Source organism: Drosophila melanogaster, chromosome Y (assembly GCF_000001215.4).
Source record: "Drosophila melanogaster chromosome Y".
NCBI lineage: Eukaryota > Metazoa > Arthropoda > Insecta > Diptera > Drosophilidae > Drosophila > Drosophila melanogaster.
This window is the reverse complement of record NC_024512.1, coordinates 2553456-2566073: the sequence shown is the minus strand read 5'-3', so window position 1 is coordinate 2566073 and position 12618 is coordinate 2553456. Positions and strand designations below refer to the sequence as shown.

Sequence of the window (12618 nt, the reverse complement as noted above, 5' to 3'; positions counted from 1 at the left end):
TTTACAGCGTGGGCAGTAGATCTTCACCGTTGACTTGCCCCACACATCGCTGAGGCCCACTGGCAGGGTGTTCTTCCTATTACAGGAGATATTCGGACACGATTCAAAGTCTCCTCTCATATAGTTTCGGTGCATATCATTCACGCCACGCTCCGACCTGATGTATCGGGCGTGAATCATGCCGTACCACTTTTTCTCATCGTCGTAGAACAAGCCCGAGGAACTGTCGAACGCCGGCTTCAGGATCACGTCCAGTGCTGGCTGAAGTACTCCAGGCCCATCTGGTTGAACGTGTCCTGAAAGTAGTTGGTGGGCACGTGGCAGAGGAACTCGTTGCCCTTGATTCCGAGGAACCAATTGATCCAGCTGCTGTTGTTGTTGTTGTTCTGTGTTCAAGATTTTACTGTGACTTGCTATAATTTCTATAGGAAAAACCTAGTTACTTACAGGCTCGACATGTTGCCAGTTCACTCGTTCACAGAAATATGACTTGTAGACTTCAAAGTCATCGTCTTTTTCTTTGAGTTTTTGACACTTGCTAAAAGGGTTGACAGGACCAAAGACACTAAAATAATAAGATGCATAACGCCATACGATTTTTTCGCCGTGGCTCTAGAGGTGGCTCCAGGCTCTCTCGAATTTTTGTTAGAGAGCGAGAGAGCGGAGAGCGCTACAGCGAACAGCACTTCTGCGCATACAGTGATAGCAGACAGCTGTATGTATATAAATTTGACAAAATATGCCCTTCACCTCAGAAGTTCTTAGACTTTAAATCTATATTATTTTTGATCAATTGGCACCATGCGAAAAATTCTTGTTTTGCATTGCCTTAACGTTATTATTATTTGAAAATAGATTAGAAATAGCCAAATCTATGTACATATTATCACAAAATAAATTTAAAAAATGACTATATAAGAATATTTGTCATTAGAGTATTGATCTTGCGTCGTGTGAAAAAATAATTAGGCAATAATTGTTAAGTGCTTGTGTCCGCACTTCGTGCCTCAAGATATGACCAAAGCAAAGATACTAGAATAATTCTAGTGTCTTTGATATGACTTTTGCAATAAACCGTTATATGTTTATTTATTTTATAAATTTATTTTTATGAAATATTTATTTCTCAACGTAATGTCTTCTTTTTAGAAAATTTATGAAATTACAGTAGCTATAATAATTTCTATTGTACTTCCTTAAATTATTTAGTACATTTATTAAGTCATGTGACTTAATATCATGTAACATTAAGATTAAAAGTGTTTCAAAAAAATATTTCGCTTTTAAAAGATTGTCAGATGAGAAACAAATTAGAATTAAACATAAATATAAATGTGTAAACGGTAGCTAATTCGAGCGGCGATTTTAACAAACGAATTTAAAAAGCTTTAATTTTTTTAAAAATTATTTTATTTTATCATATTGCTACGAAATTGGAAAAAACTACCCTAATATGTACAATATAAATTCGTTTCTTCGATCAGAATTTATTTCGGCCCGAAAATCGTCTTCTACCACAACATGCACACATATACGCGTTCTCGTCTCTTGTTTTTACTCACGCAAGCAAGCAAATTCTATTTTTAGATTTCTTACGCTCTCAGCGTGAGCGAGTGGAAAGAGAGCAATTTTGGCCGTCACTAAAAAAGTGGCTGCATAGTGCCAAACCAATGTATGGTCGTTATGCATCTTGTTATTCTAGTGTCTTTGCCAGGACTCTGTCATGCCCTTGCAGATGGGAACTCTAGACACGAAAATTCGTTTTATGTTCGGCTAGCATAATAAGTATTAGTTCTTTTATTTCATAATAGGTTCCCCGACGTGCCTTTGGGGCTGGGAAAATGCACTGCCAGTTTTCCCCCCAAGGCTGTCCCTTAGGTCCGGTCAGGGTTTCCTTCGATTTTCCGTTTTGAAGCAACGTTCTTCCAAAAAGGCAATAAAGTGCGTTTAAATTTACGCGCGAAATCAATCTGGTATGTTGGAAATTAACCAAAAACAGCATGGGAAATCAAACTAAAATACGAAGTTGCCAGTATTGAATACTCTACAAAAAGAATTACATAAAAATGATGGAATCAAAATTTTAATTTTATTTGAAATTGAAAATAATGATTTAACCTTCTACTCACTCCTATAATACATTAAAACAGAATTTGTATATTTAAAGAATTTAAAGAAATTAAATTATCAAAAAGTATTTGATGTAGTCAGGAAAACACTTTTGGAAACTCTTTTAACATAAAATTAAATAAAAAACTGAATTGAATGTTTTATTGATTAATATTATTATTATACCCAGGTGATTACCACTATTAACGAAAAGTATGCTTTGCTACTCGAATGAGTGCTTTATATGACCAGCTTGGACCGAACACTTTGAACCAAGTATTTAGAGGAGAGGTGTATGAGGTATATTAGTAGGTGGTAGCTGGCCATATCAACGCACTGCGGAATCTGTTTAATTGCAACAACAATATATCGGACAAACATTTCTGCTTTCTTTTGTGTGGAGTTAAAAAATCACGTCATCCCTAGAAGAACATTGAAGCGCTTGACTTCGGAATGCCGGGGCGAGGAGGAGGACTAGCTGGCCGAGGATCCGATTTTCTTTGGTGAGGACTTGGGCGATTTAAGTGGCATCAAGGCCTTCTGGTGCAACCGAAAGCATAGGGACTGCAAGTTCAAGCGCTTTGTTTAGAAAACAACCAGGACTATATTCGGAGAATTACTTACCGTGGGTCGTCCAGGGGCGGTCTCAAGTTCGGCAGCTGCGTTAAGAAGATGTCCGGGAAGCTGGGCTCGAACATGGCTGTGTATCAGTTTTAGGATGGAAGTAGTTTTTACAGCGTGGGCAGTAGATCTTCACCGTTGACTTGCCCCACACATCGCTGAGGCCCACTGGCAGGGTGTTCTTCCTATTACAGGAGATATTCGGACACGATTCAAAGTCTCCTCTCATATAGTTTCGGTGCATATCATTCACGCCACGCTCCGACCTGATGTATCGGGCGTGAATCATGCCGTACCACTTTTTCTCATCGTCGTAGAACAAGCCCGAGGAACTGTCGAACGCCGGCTTCAGGATCACGTCCAGTGCTGGCTGAAGTACTCCAGGCCCATCTGGTTGAACGTGTCCTGAAAGTAGTTGGTGGGCACGTGGCAGAGGAACTCGTTGCCCTTGATTCCGAGGAACCAATTGATCCAGCTGCTGTTGTTGTTGTTGTTCTGTGTTCAAGATTTTACTGTGACTTGCTATAATTTCTATAGGAAAAACCTAGTTACTTACAGGCTCGACATGTTGCCAGTTCACTCGTTCACAGAAATATGACTTGTAGACTTCAAAGTCATCGTCTTTTTCTTTGAGTTTTTGACACTTGCTAAAAGGGTTGACAGGACCAAAGACACTAAAATAATAAGATGTATAACGCCATACGATTTTTTCGCCGTGGCTCTAGAGGTGGCTCCAGGCTCTCTCGAATTTTTGTTAGAGAGCGAGAGAGCGGAGAGCGCTACAGCGAACAGCTCTTTTCTGCGCATACAGTGATAGCAGACAGCTGTATGTGTGCACACGTATGCTCATGCATTGTAAATTTGACAAAATATGCCCTTCACCTCAGAAGTTCTTAGACTTTAAATCTATATTATTTTTGATCAATTGGCACCATGCGAAAAATTCTTGTTTTGCATTGCCTTAACGTTATTATTATTTGAAAATAGATTAGAAATAGCCAAATCTATGTACATATTATCACAAAATAAATTTAAAAAATGACTATATAAGAATATTTGTCATTAGAGTATTGATCTTGTGTCGTGTGAAAAAATAATTAGGCAATAATTGTTGAGTGCTCGGTCCGCACTTCGTGCCTCAAGATATGACCAAAGCAAAGACACTAATAATAGAATAATTCTAGTGTCTTTGATATGACTTTTGCAATAAACCGTTATATGTTTATTTATTTTATAAATTTATTTTTATGAAATATTTATTTCTCAACGTAATGTCTTCTTTTTAGAAAATTTATGAAATTACAGTAGCTATAATAATTTCTATTGTACTTCCTTAAATTATTTAGTACATTTATTAAGTCATGTGACTTAATATCATGTAACATTAAGATTAAAAGTGTTTCAAAAAAATATTTCGCTTTTAAAAGATTGTCAGATGAGAGACAAATTAGAATTAAACATAAATATAAATGTGTAAACGGTAGCTAATTCGATTTTAACAAACGAATTTAAAAAGCTTTAATTTTTTTAAAAATTATTTTATTTTATCATATTGCTACGAAATTGGAAAAAACTACCCTAATATGTACAATATAAATTCGTTTCTTCGATCAGAATTTATTTCGGCCCGAAAATCGTCTTCTACCACAACATGCACACATATACGCGTTCTCGTCTCTTGTTTTTACTCACGCAAGCAAGCAAATTCTATTTTTAGATTTCTTACGCTCTCAGCGTGAGCGAGTGGAAAGAGAGCAATTTTGGCCGTCACTAAAAAAGTGGCTGCATAGTGCCAAACCAATGTATGGTCGTTATGCATCTTGTTATTCTAGTGTCTTTGCCAGGACTCTGTCATGCCCTTGCAGATGGGAACTCTAGACTCAAAAATTCGTTTTATGTTCGGCTGGCATAATAAGTATTAGTTCTTTTATTTCATAATAAGTTCCCCGACTTGCCGGGGAAAATCTTTGGGGCTGGGAAAATGCACTGCCAGTTTTCCCCCCAAGGCTGTCCCTTAGGTCCGGTCAGGGTTTCCTTCGATTTTCCGTTTTGAAGCAACGTTCTTCCAAAAAGGCAATAAAGTGCGTTTAAATTTACGCGCGAAATCAATCTGGTATGTTGGAAATTAACCAAAAACAGCATGGGAAATCAAACTAAAATACGAAGTTGCCAGTATTGAATACTCTACAAAAAGAATTACATAAAAATGATGGAATCAAAATTTTAATTTTATTTGAAATTGAAAATAATGATTTAACCTTCTACTCACTCCTATAATACATTAAAACAGAATTTGTATATTTAAAGAATTTAAAGAAATTAAATTATCAAAAAGTATTTGATGTAGTCAGGAAAACACTTTTGGAAACTCTTTTAACATAAAATTAAATAAAAAACTGAATTGAATGTTTTATTGATTAATATTATTATTATACCCAGGTGATTACCACTATTAACGAAAAGTATGCTTTGCTACTCGCATGAGTGCTTGATATGACCAGCTTGGACCGAACACTTTGAACCAAGTATTTAGAGGAGAGGTGTATGAGGTATATTAGTAGGTGGTAGCTGGCCATATCAACGCACTTCGGAATCTGTTTAATTGCAACAACAATATATCGGACAAACATTTCTGCTTTCTTTTGTGTGGAGTTAAAAAATCACGTCATCCCTAGAAGAACATTGAAGCGCTTGACTTCGGAATGCCGGGGCGAGGAGGAGGACTAGCTGGCCGAGGATCCGATTTTCTTTGGTGAGGACTTGGGCGATTTAAGTGGCATCAAGGCCTTCTGGTGCAACAGAAAGCATAGGGACTGCAAGTTCAAGCGCTTTGTTTAGAAAACAACCAGGACTATATTCGGAGAATTACTTACCGTGGGTCGTCCAGGGGCGGTCTCAAGTTCGGCAGCTGCGTTAAGAAGATGTCCGGGAAGCTGGGCTCGAACATGGCTGTGTATCAGTTTTAGGATGGAAGTAGTTTTTACAGCGTGGGCAGTAGATCTTCACCGTTGACTTGCCCCACACATCGCTGAGGCCCACTGGCAGGGTGTTCTTCCTATTACAGGAGATATTCGGACACGATTCAAAGTCTCCTCTCATATAGTTTCGGTGCATATCATTCACGCCACGCTCCGACCTGATGTATCGGGCGTGAATCATGCCGTACCACTTTTTCTCATCGTCGTAGAACAAGCCCGAGGAACTGTCGAACGCCGGCTTCAGGATCACGTCCAGTGCTGGCTGAAGTACTCCAGGCCCATCTGGTTGAACGTGTCCTGAAAGTAGTTGGTGGGCACGTGGCAGAGGAACTCGTTGCCCTTGATTCCGAGGAACCAATTGATCCAGCTGCTGTTGTTGTTGTTGTTCTGTGTTCAAGATTTTACTGTGACTTGCTATAATTTCTATAGGAAAAACCTAGTTACTTACAGGCTCGACATGTTGCCAGTTCACTCGTTCACAGAAATATGACTTGTAGACTTCAAAGTCATCGTCTTTTTCTTTGAGTTTTTGACACTTGCTAAAAGGGTTGACAGGACCAAAGACACTAAAATAATAAGATGCATAACGCCATACGATTTTTTCGCCGTGGCTCTAGAGGTGGCTCCAGGCTCTCTCGAATTTTTGTTAGAGAGCGAGAGAGCGGAGAGCGCTACAGCGAACAGCACTTCTGCGCATACAGTGATAGCAGACAGCTGTATGTATATAAATTTGACAAAATATGCCCTTCACCTCAGAAGTTCTTAGACTTTAAATCTATATTATTTTTGATCAATTGGCACCATGCGAAAAATTCTTGTTTTGCATTGCCTTAACGTTATTATTATTTGAAAATAGATTAGAAATAGCCAAATCTATGTACATATTATCACAAAATAAATTTAAAAAATGACTATATAAGAATATTTGTCATTAGAGTATTGATCTTGCGTCGTGTGAAAAAATAATTAGGCAATAATTGTTAAGTGCTTGTGTCCGCACTTCGTGCCTCAAGATATGACCAAAGCAAAGATACTAGAATAATTCTAGTGTCTTTGATATGACTTTTGCAATAAACCGTTATATGTTTATTTATTTTATAAATTTATTTTTATGAAATATTTATTTCTCAACGTAATGTCTTCTTTTTAGAAAATTTATGAAATTACAGTAGCTATAATAATTTCTATTGTACTTCCTTAAATTATTTAGTACATTTATTAAGTCATTTGACTTAATATCATGTAACATTAAGATTAAAAGTGTTTCAAAAAAATATTTCGCTTTTAAAAGATTGTCAGATGAGAGACAAATTAGAATTAAACATAAATATAAATGTGTAAACGGTAGCTAATTCGAGCGGCGATTTTAACAAACGAATTTAAAAAGCTTTAATTTTTTTAAAAATTATTTTATTTTATCATATTGCTACGAAATTGGAAAAAACTACCCTAATATGTACAATATAAATTCGTTTCTTCGATCAGAATTTATTTCGGCCCGAAAATCGTCTTCTACCACAACATGCACACATATACGCGTTCTCGTCTCTTGTTTTTACTCACACAAGCAAGCAAATTCTATTTTTAGATTTCTTACGCTCTCAGCGTGTTCAATCAGCGTGTTACGCGCGAAATCAATCTGGTATGTTGGAAATTAACCAAAAACAGCATGGGAAATCAAACTAAAATACGAAGTTGCCAGTATTGAATACTCTACAAAAAGAATTACATAAAAATGATGGAATCAAAATTTTAATTTTATTTGAAATTGAAAATAATGTTTTAACCTTCTACTCACTCCTATAATACATTAAAACAGAATTTGTATATTTAAAGAAATTAAATTATCAAAAAATATTTGATGTAGTCAGGAAAACACTTTTGGAAACTCTTTTAACATAAAATTAAATAAAAAACTGAATTGAATGTTTTATTGATTAATATTATTATTATACCCAGGTGATTACCACTATTAACGAAAAGTATGCTTTGCTACTCGAATGAGTGCTTTATATGACCAGCTTGGACCGAACACTTTGAACCAAGTATTTAGAGGAGAGGTGTATGAGGTATATTAGTAGGTTGTAGCTGGCCATATCAACGCACTGCGGAATCTGTTTAATTGCAACAACAATATATCGGACAAACATTTCTGCTTTCTTTTGTGTGGAGTTAAAAAATCACGTCATCCCTAGAAGAACATTGAAGCGCTTGACTTCGGAATGCCGGGGCGAGGAGGAGGACTAGCTGGCCGAGGATCCGATTTTCTTTGGTGAGGACTTGGGCGATTTAAGTGGCATCAAGGCCTTCTGGTGCAACCGAAAGCATAGGGACTGCAAGTTCAAGCGCTTTGTTTAGAAAACAACCAGGACTATATTCGGAGAATTACTTACCGTGGGTCGTCCAGGGGCGGTCTCAAGTTCGGCAGCTGCGTTAAGAAGATGTCCGGGAAGCTGGGCTCGAACATGGCTGTGTATGAGCGTGGGCAGTAGATCTTCACCGTTGACTTGCCCCACACATCGCTGAGGCCCACTGGCAGGGTGTTCTTCCTATTACAGGAGATATTCGGACACGATTCAAAGTCTCCTCTCATATAGTTTCGGTGCATATCATTCACGCCACGCTCCGACCTGATGTATCGGGCGTGAATCATGCCGTACCACTTTTTCTCATCGTCGTAGAACAAGCCCGAGGAACTGTCGAACGCCGGCTTCAGGATCACGTCCAGTGCTGGCTGAAGTACTCCAGGCCCATCTGGTTGAACGTGTCCTGAAAGTAGTTGGTGGGCACGTGGCAGAGGAACTCGTTGCCCTTGATTCCGAGGAACCAATTGATCCAGCTGCTGTTGTTGTTGTTGTTCTGTGTTCAAGATTTTACTGTGACTTGCTATAATTTCTATAGGAAAAACCTAGTTACTTACAGGCTCGACATGTTGCCAGTTCACTCGTTTACAGAAATATGACTTGTAGACTTCAAAGTCATCGTCTTTTTCTTTGAGTTTTTGACACTTGCTAAAAGGGTTGACAGGACCAAAGACACTAAAATAATAAGATGCATAACGCCATACGATTTTTTCGCCGTGGCTCTAGAGGTGGCTCCAGGCTCTCTCGAATTTTTGTTAAAGAGCGAGAGAGCGGAGAGCGCTACAGCGAACAGCTCTTTTCTGCGCATACAGTGATAGCAGACAGCTGTATGTGTGCACACGTATGCTCATGCATTGTTAATTTGACAAAATATGCCCTTCACCTCAGAAGTTCTTAGACTTTAAATCTATATTATTTTTGATCAATTGGCACCATGCGAAAAATTCTTGTTTTGCATTGCCTTAACGTTATTATTATTTGAAAATAGATTAGAAATAGCCAAATCTATGTACATATTATCACAAAATAAATTTAAAAAATGACTATATAAGAATATTTGTCATTAGAGTATTGATCTTGTGTCGTGTGAAAAAATAATTAGGCAATAATTGTTGAGTGCTTGTGTCCGCACTTCGTGCCTCAAGATATGACCAAAGCAAAGACACTAATAATAGAATAATTCTAGTGTCTTTGATATGACTTTTGCAATAAACCGTTATATGTTTATTTATTTTATAAATTTATTTTTATGAAATATTTATTTCTCAACGTAATGTCTTCTTTTTAGAAAATTTATGAAATTACAGTAGCTATAATAATTTCTATTGTACTTCCTTAAATTATTTAGTACATTTATTAAGTCATGTGACTTAATATCATGTAACATTAAGATTAAAAGTGTTTCAAAAAAATATTTCGCTTTTAAAAGATTGTCACATGAGAGACGAATTAGAATTAAACATAAATATAAATGTGTAAACGGTAGCTAATTCGAGCGGCGATTTTAACAAACGAATTTAAAAAGCTTTAATTTTTTTAAAAATTATTTTATTTTATCATATTGCTACGAAATTGGAAAAAACTACCCTAATATGTACAATATAAATTCGTTTCTTCGATCAGAATTTATTTCGGCCCGAAAATCGTCTTCTACCACAACATGCACACATATACGCGTTCTCGTCTCTTGTTTTTACTCACGCAAGCAAGCAAATTCTATTTTTAGATTTCTTACGCTCTCAGCGTGAGCGAGTGGAAAGAGAGCAATTTTGGCCGTCACTAAAAAAGTGGCTGCATAGTGCCAAACCAATGTATGGTCGTTATGCATCTTGTTATTCTAGTGTCTTTGCCAGGACTCTGTCATGCCCTTGCAGATGGGAACTCTAGACTCGAAAATTCGTTTTATGTTCGGCTAGCATAATAAGTATTAGTTCTTTTATTTCATAATAAGTTCCCCGACGTGCCGGGGAAAATCTTTGGGGCTGGGAAAATGCACTGCCAGTTTTCCCCCCAAGGCTGTCCCTTAGGTCCGGTCAGGGTTTCCTTCGATTTTCCGTTTTGAAGCAACGTTCTTCCAAAAAGGCAATAAAGTGCGTTTAAATTTACGCGCGAAATCAATCTGGTATGTTGGAAATTAACCAAAAACAGCATGGGAAATCAAACTAAAATACGAAGTTGCCAGTATTGAATACTCTACAAAAAGAATTACATAAAAATGATGGAATCAAAATTTTAATTTTATTTGAAATTGAAAATAATGTTTTAACCTTCTACTCACTCCTATAATATATTAAAACAGAATTTGTATATTTAAAGAAATTAAATTATCAAAAAATATTTGATGTAGTCAGGAAAACACTTTTGGAAACTCTTTTAACATAAAATTAAATAAAAAACTGAATTGAATGTTTTATTGATTAATATTATTATTATACCCAGGTGATTACCACTATTAACGAAAAGTATGCTTTGCTACTCGAATGAGTGCTTGATATGACCAGCTTGGACCGAACACTTTGAACCAAGTATTTAGAGGAGAGGCGTATGAGGTATATTAGTAGGTGGTAGCTGGCCATATCAACGCACTGCGGAATCTGTTTAATTGCAACAACAATATATCGGACAAACATTTCTGCTTTCTTTTGTGTGGAGTTAAAAAATTACGTCATCCCTAGAAGAACATTGAAGCGCTTGACTTCGGAATGCCGAGGCGAGGAGGAGGACTAGCTGGCCGAGGATCCGATTTTCTTTGGTGAGGACTTGGGCGATTTAAGTGGCATCAAGGCCTTCTGGTGCAACCGAAAGCATAGGGACTGCAAGTTCAAGCGCTTTGTTTAGAAAACAACCAGGACTATATTCGGAGAATTACTTACCGTGGGTCGTCCAGGGGCGGTCTCAAGTTCGGCAGCTGCGTTAAGAAGATGTCCGGGAAGCTGGGCTCGAACATGGCTGTGTATCAGTTTTAGGATGGAAGTAGTTTTTACAGCGTGGGCAGTAGATCTTCACCGTTGACTTGCCCCACACATCGCTGAGGCCCACTGGCAGGGTGTTCTTCCTATTACAGGAGATATTCGGACACGATTCAAAGTCTCCTCTCATATAGTTTCGGTGCATATCATTCACGCCACGCTCCGACCTGATGTATCGGGCGTGAATCATGCCGTACCACTTTTTCTCATCGTCGTAGAACAAGCCCGAGGAACTGTCGAACGCCGGCTTCAGGATCACGTCCAGTGCTGGCTGAAGTACTCCAGGCCCATCTGGTTGAACGTGTCCTGAAAGTAGTTGGTGGGCACGTGGCAGAGGAACTCGTTGCCCTTGATTCCGAGGAACCAATTGATCCAGCTGCTGTTGTTGTTGTTGTTCTGTGTTCAAGATTTTACTGTGACTTGCAATAATATCTATAGGAAAAACCTAGTTACTTACAGGCTCGACATGTTGCCAGTTCACTCGTTCACAGAAATATGACTTGTAGACTTCAAAGTCATCGTCTTTTTCTTTGAGTTTTTGACACTTGCTAAAAGGGTTGACAGGACCAAAGACACTAAAATAATAAGATGCATAACGCCATACGATTTTTTCGCCGTGGCTCTAGAGGTGGCTCCAGGCTCTCTCGAATTTTTGTTAGAGAGCGAGAGAGCGGAGAGCGCTACAGCGAACAGCACTTTTCTGCGCATACAGTAATAGCAGACATCTGTATGTGTGCACACGTATGCTCATGCATTGTAAATTTGACAAAATATGCTCTTCACCTCAGAAGTTCTTAGACTTTAAATCTATATTATTTTTGATCAATTGGCACCATGCGAAAAATTCTTGTTTTGCATTGCCTTAACGTTATTATTATTTGAAAATAGATTAGAAATAGCCAAATCTATGTACATATTATCACAAAATAAATTTAAAAAATGACTATATAAGAATATTTGTCATTAGAGTATTGATCTTGTGTCGTGTGAAAAAATAATTAGGCAATAATTGTTGAGTGCTTGTGTCCGCACTTCGTGCCTCAAGATATGACCAAAGCAAAGACACTAATAATAGAATAATTCTAGTGTCTTTGATATGACTTTTGCAATAAACCGTTATATGTTTATTTATTTTATAAATTTATTTTTATGAAATATTTATTTCTCAACGTAATGTCTTCTTTTTAGAAAATTTATGAAATTACAGTAGCTATAATAATTTCTATTGTACTTCCTTAAATTATTTAGTACATTTATTAAGTCATGTGACTTAATATCATGTAACATTAAGATTAAAAGTGTTTCAAAAAAATATTTCGCTTTTAAAAGATTGTCACATGAGAGACGAATTAGAATTAAACATAAATATAAATGTGTAAACGGTAGCTAATTCGAGCGGCGATTTTAACAAACGAATTTAAAAAGCTTTAATTTTTTTAAAAATTATTTTTTTTTATCATATTGCTACGAAATTGGAAAAAACTACCCTAATATGTACAATATAAATTCGTTTCTTCGATCAGAATTTATTTCGGCCCGAAAATCGTCTTCTACCACAACATGCACACATATACGCGT

At 37.1% G+C, this 12618-nt stretch overlaps 2 long non-coding RNA genes across 2 annotated transcripts, besides 3 other annotated features; both read right to left on the bottom strand.

Annotated features, from left to right (window-relative positions):
* The first annotated feature begins 557 nt into the window (after positions 1-557).
* Positions 558-1710: a mobile genetic element.
* Positions 1711-2149: 439 nt separating this feature from the next.
* Su(Ste):CR42431 lies at positions 2150-3396 on the bottom strand. Its single transcript, NR_026625.2, has one exon. It is a non-coding gene; the product is annotated as a Su(Ste):CR42431 (long non-coding RNA).
* Positions 3397-4570: 1174 nt separating this feature from the next.
* Positions 4571-6265, bottom strand: Su(Ste):CR42429. The gene has a single exon (NR_026623.2). It is a non-coding gene; the product is annotated as a Su(Ste):CR42429 (long non-coding RNA).
* Position 6266: 1 nt separating this feature from the next.
* Positions 6267-9920: a mobile genetic element.
* A 1687-nt stretch (positions 9921-11607) lies between these two features.
* Positions 11608-12618: part of a mobile genetic element that runs on past the window's edge.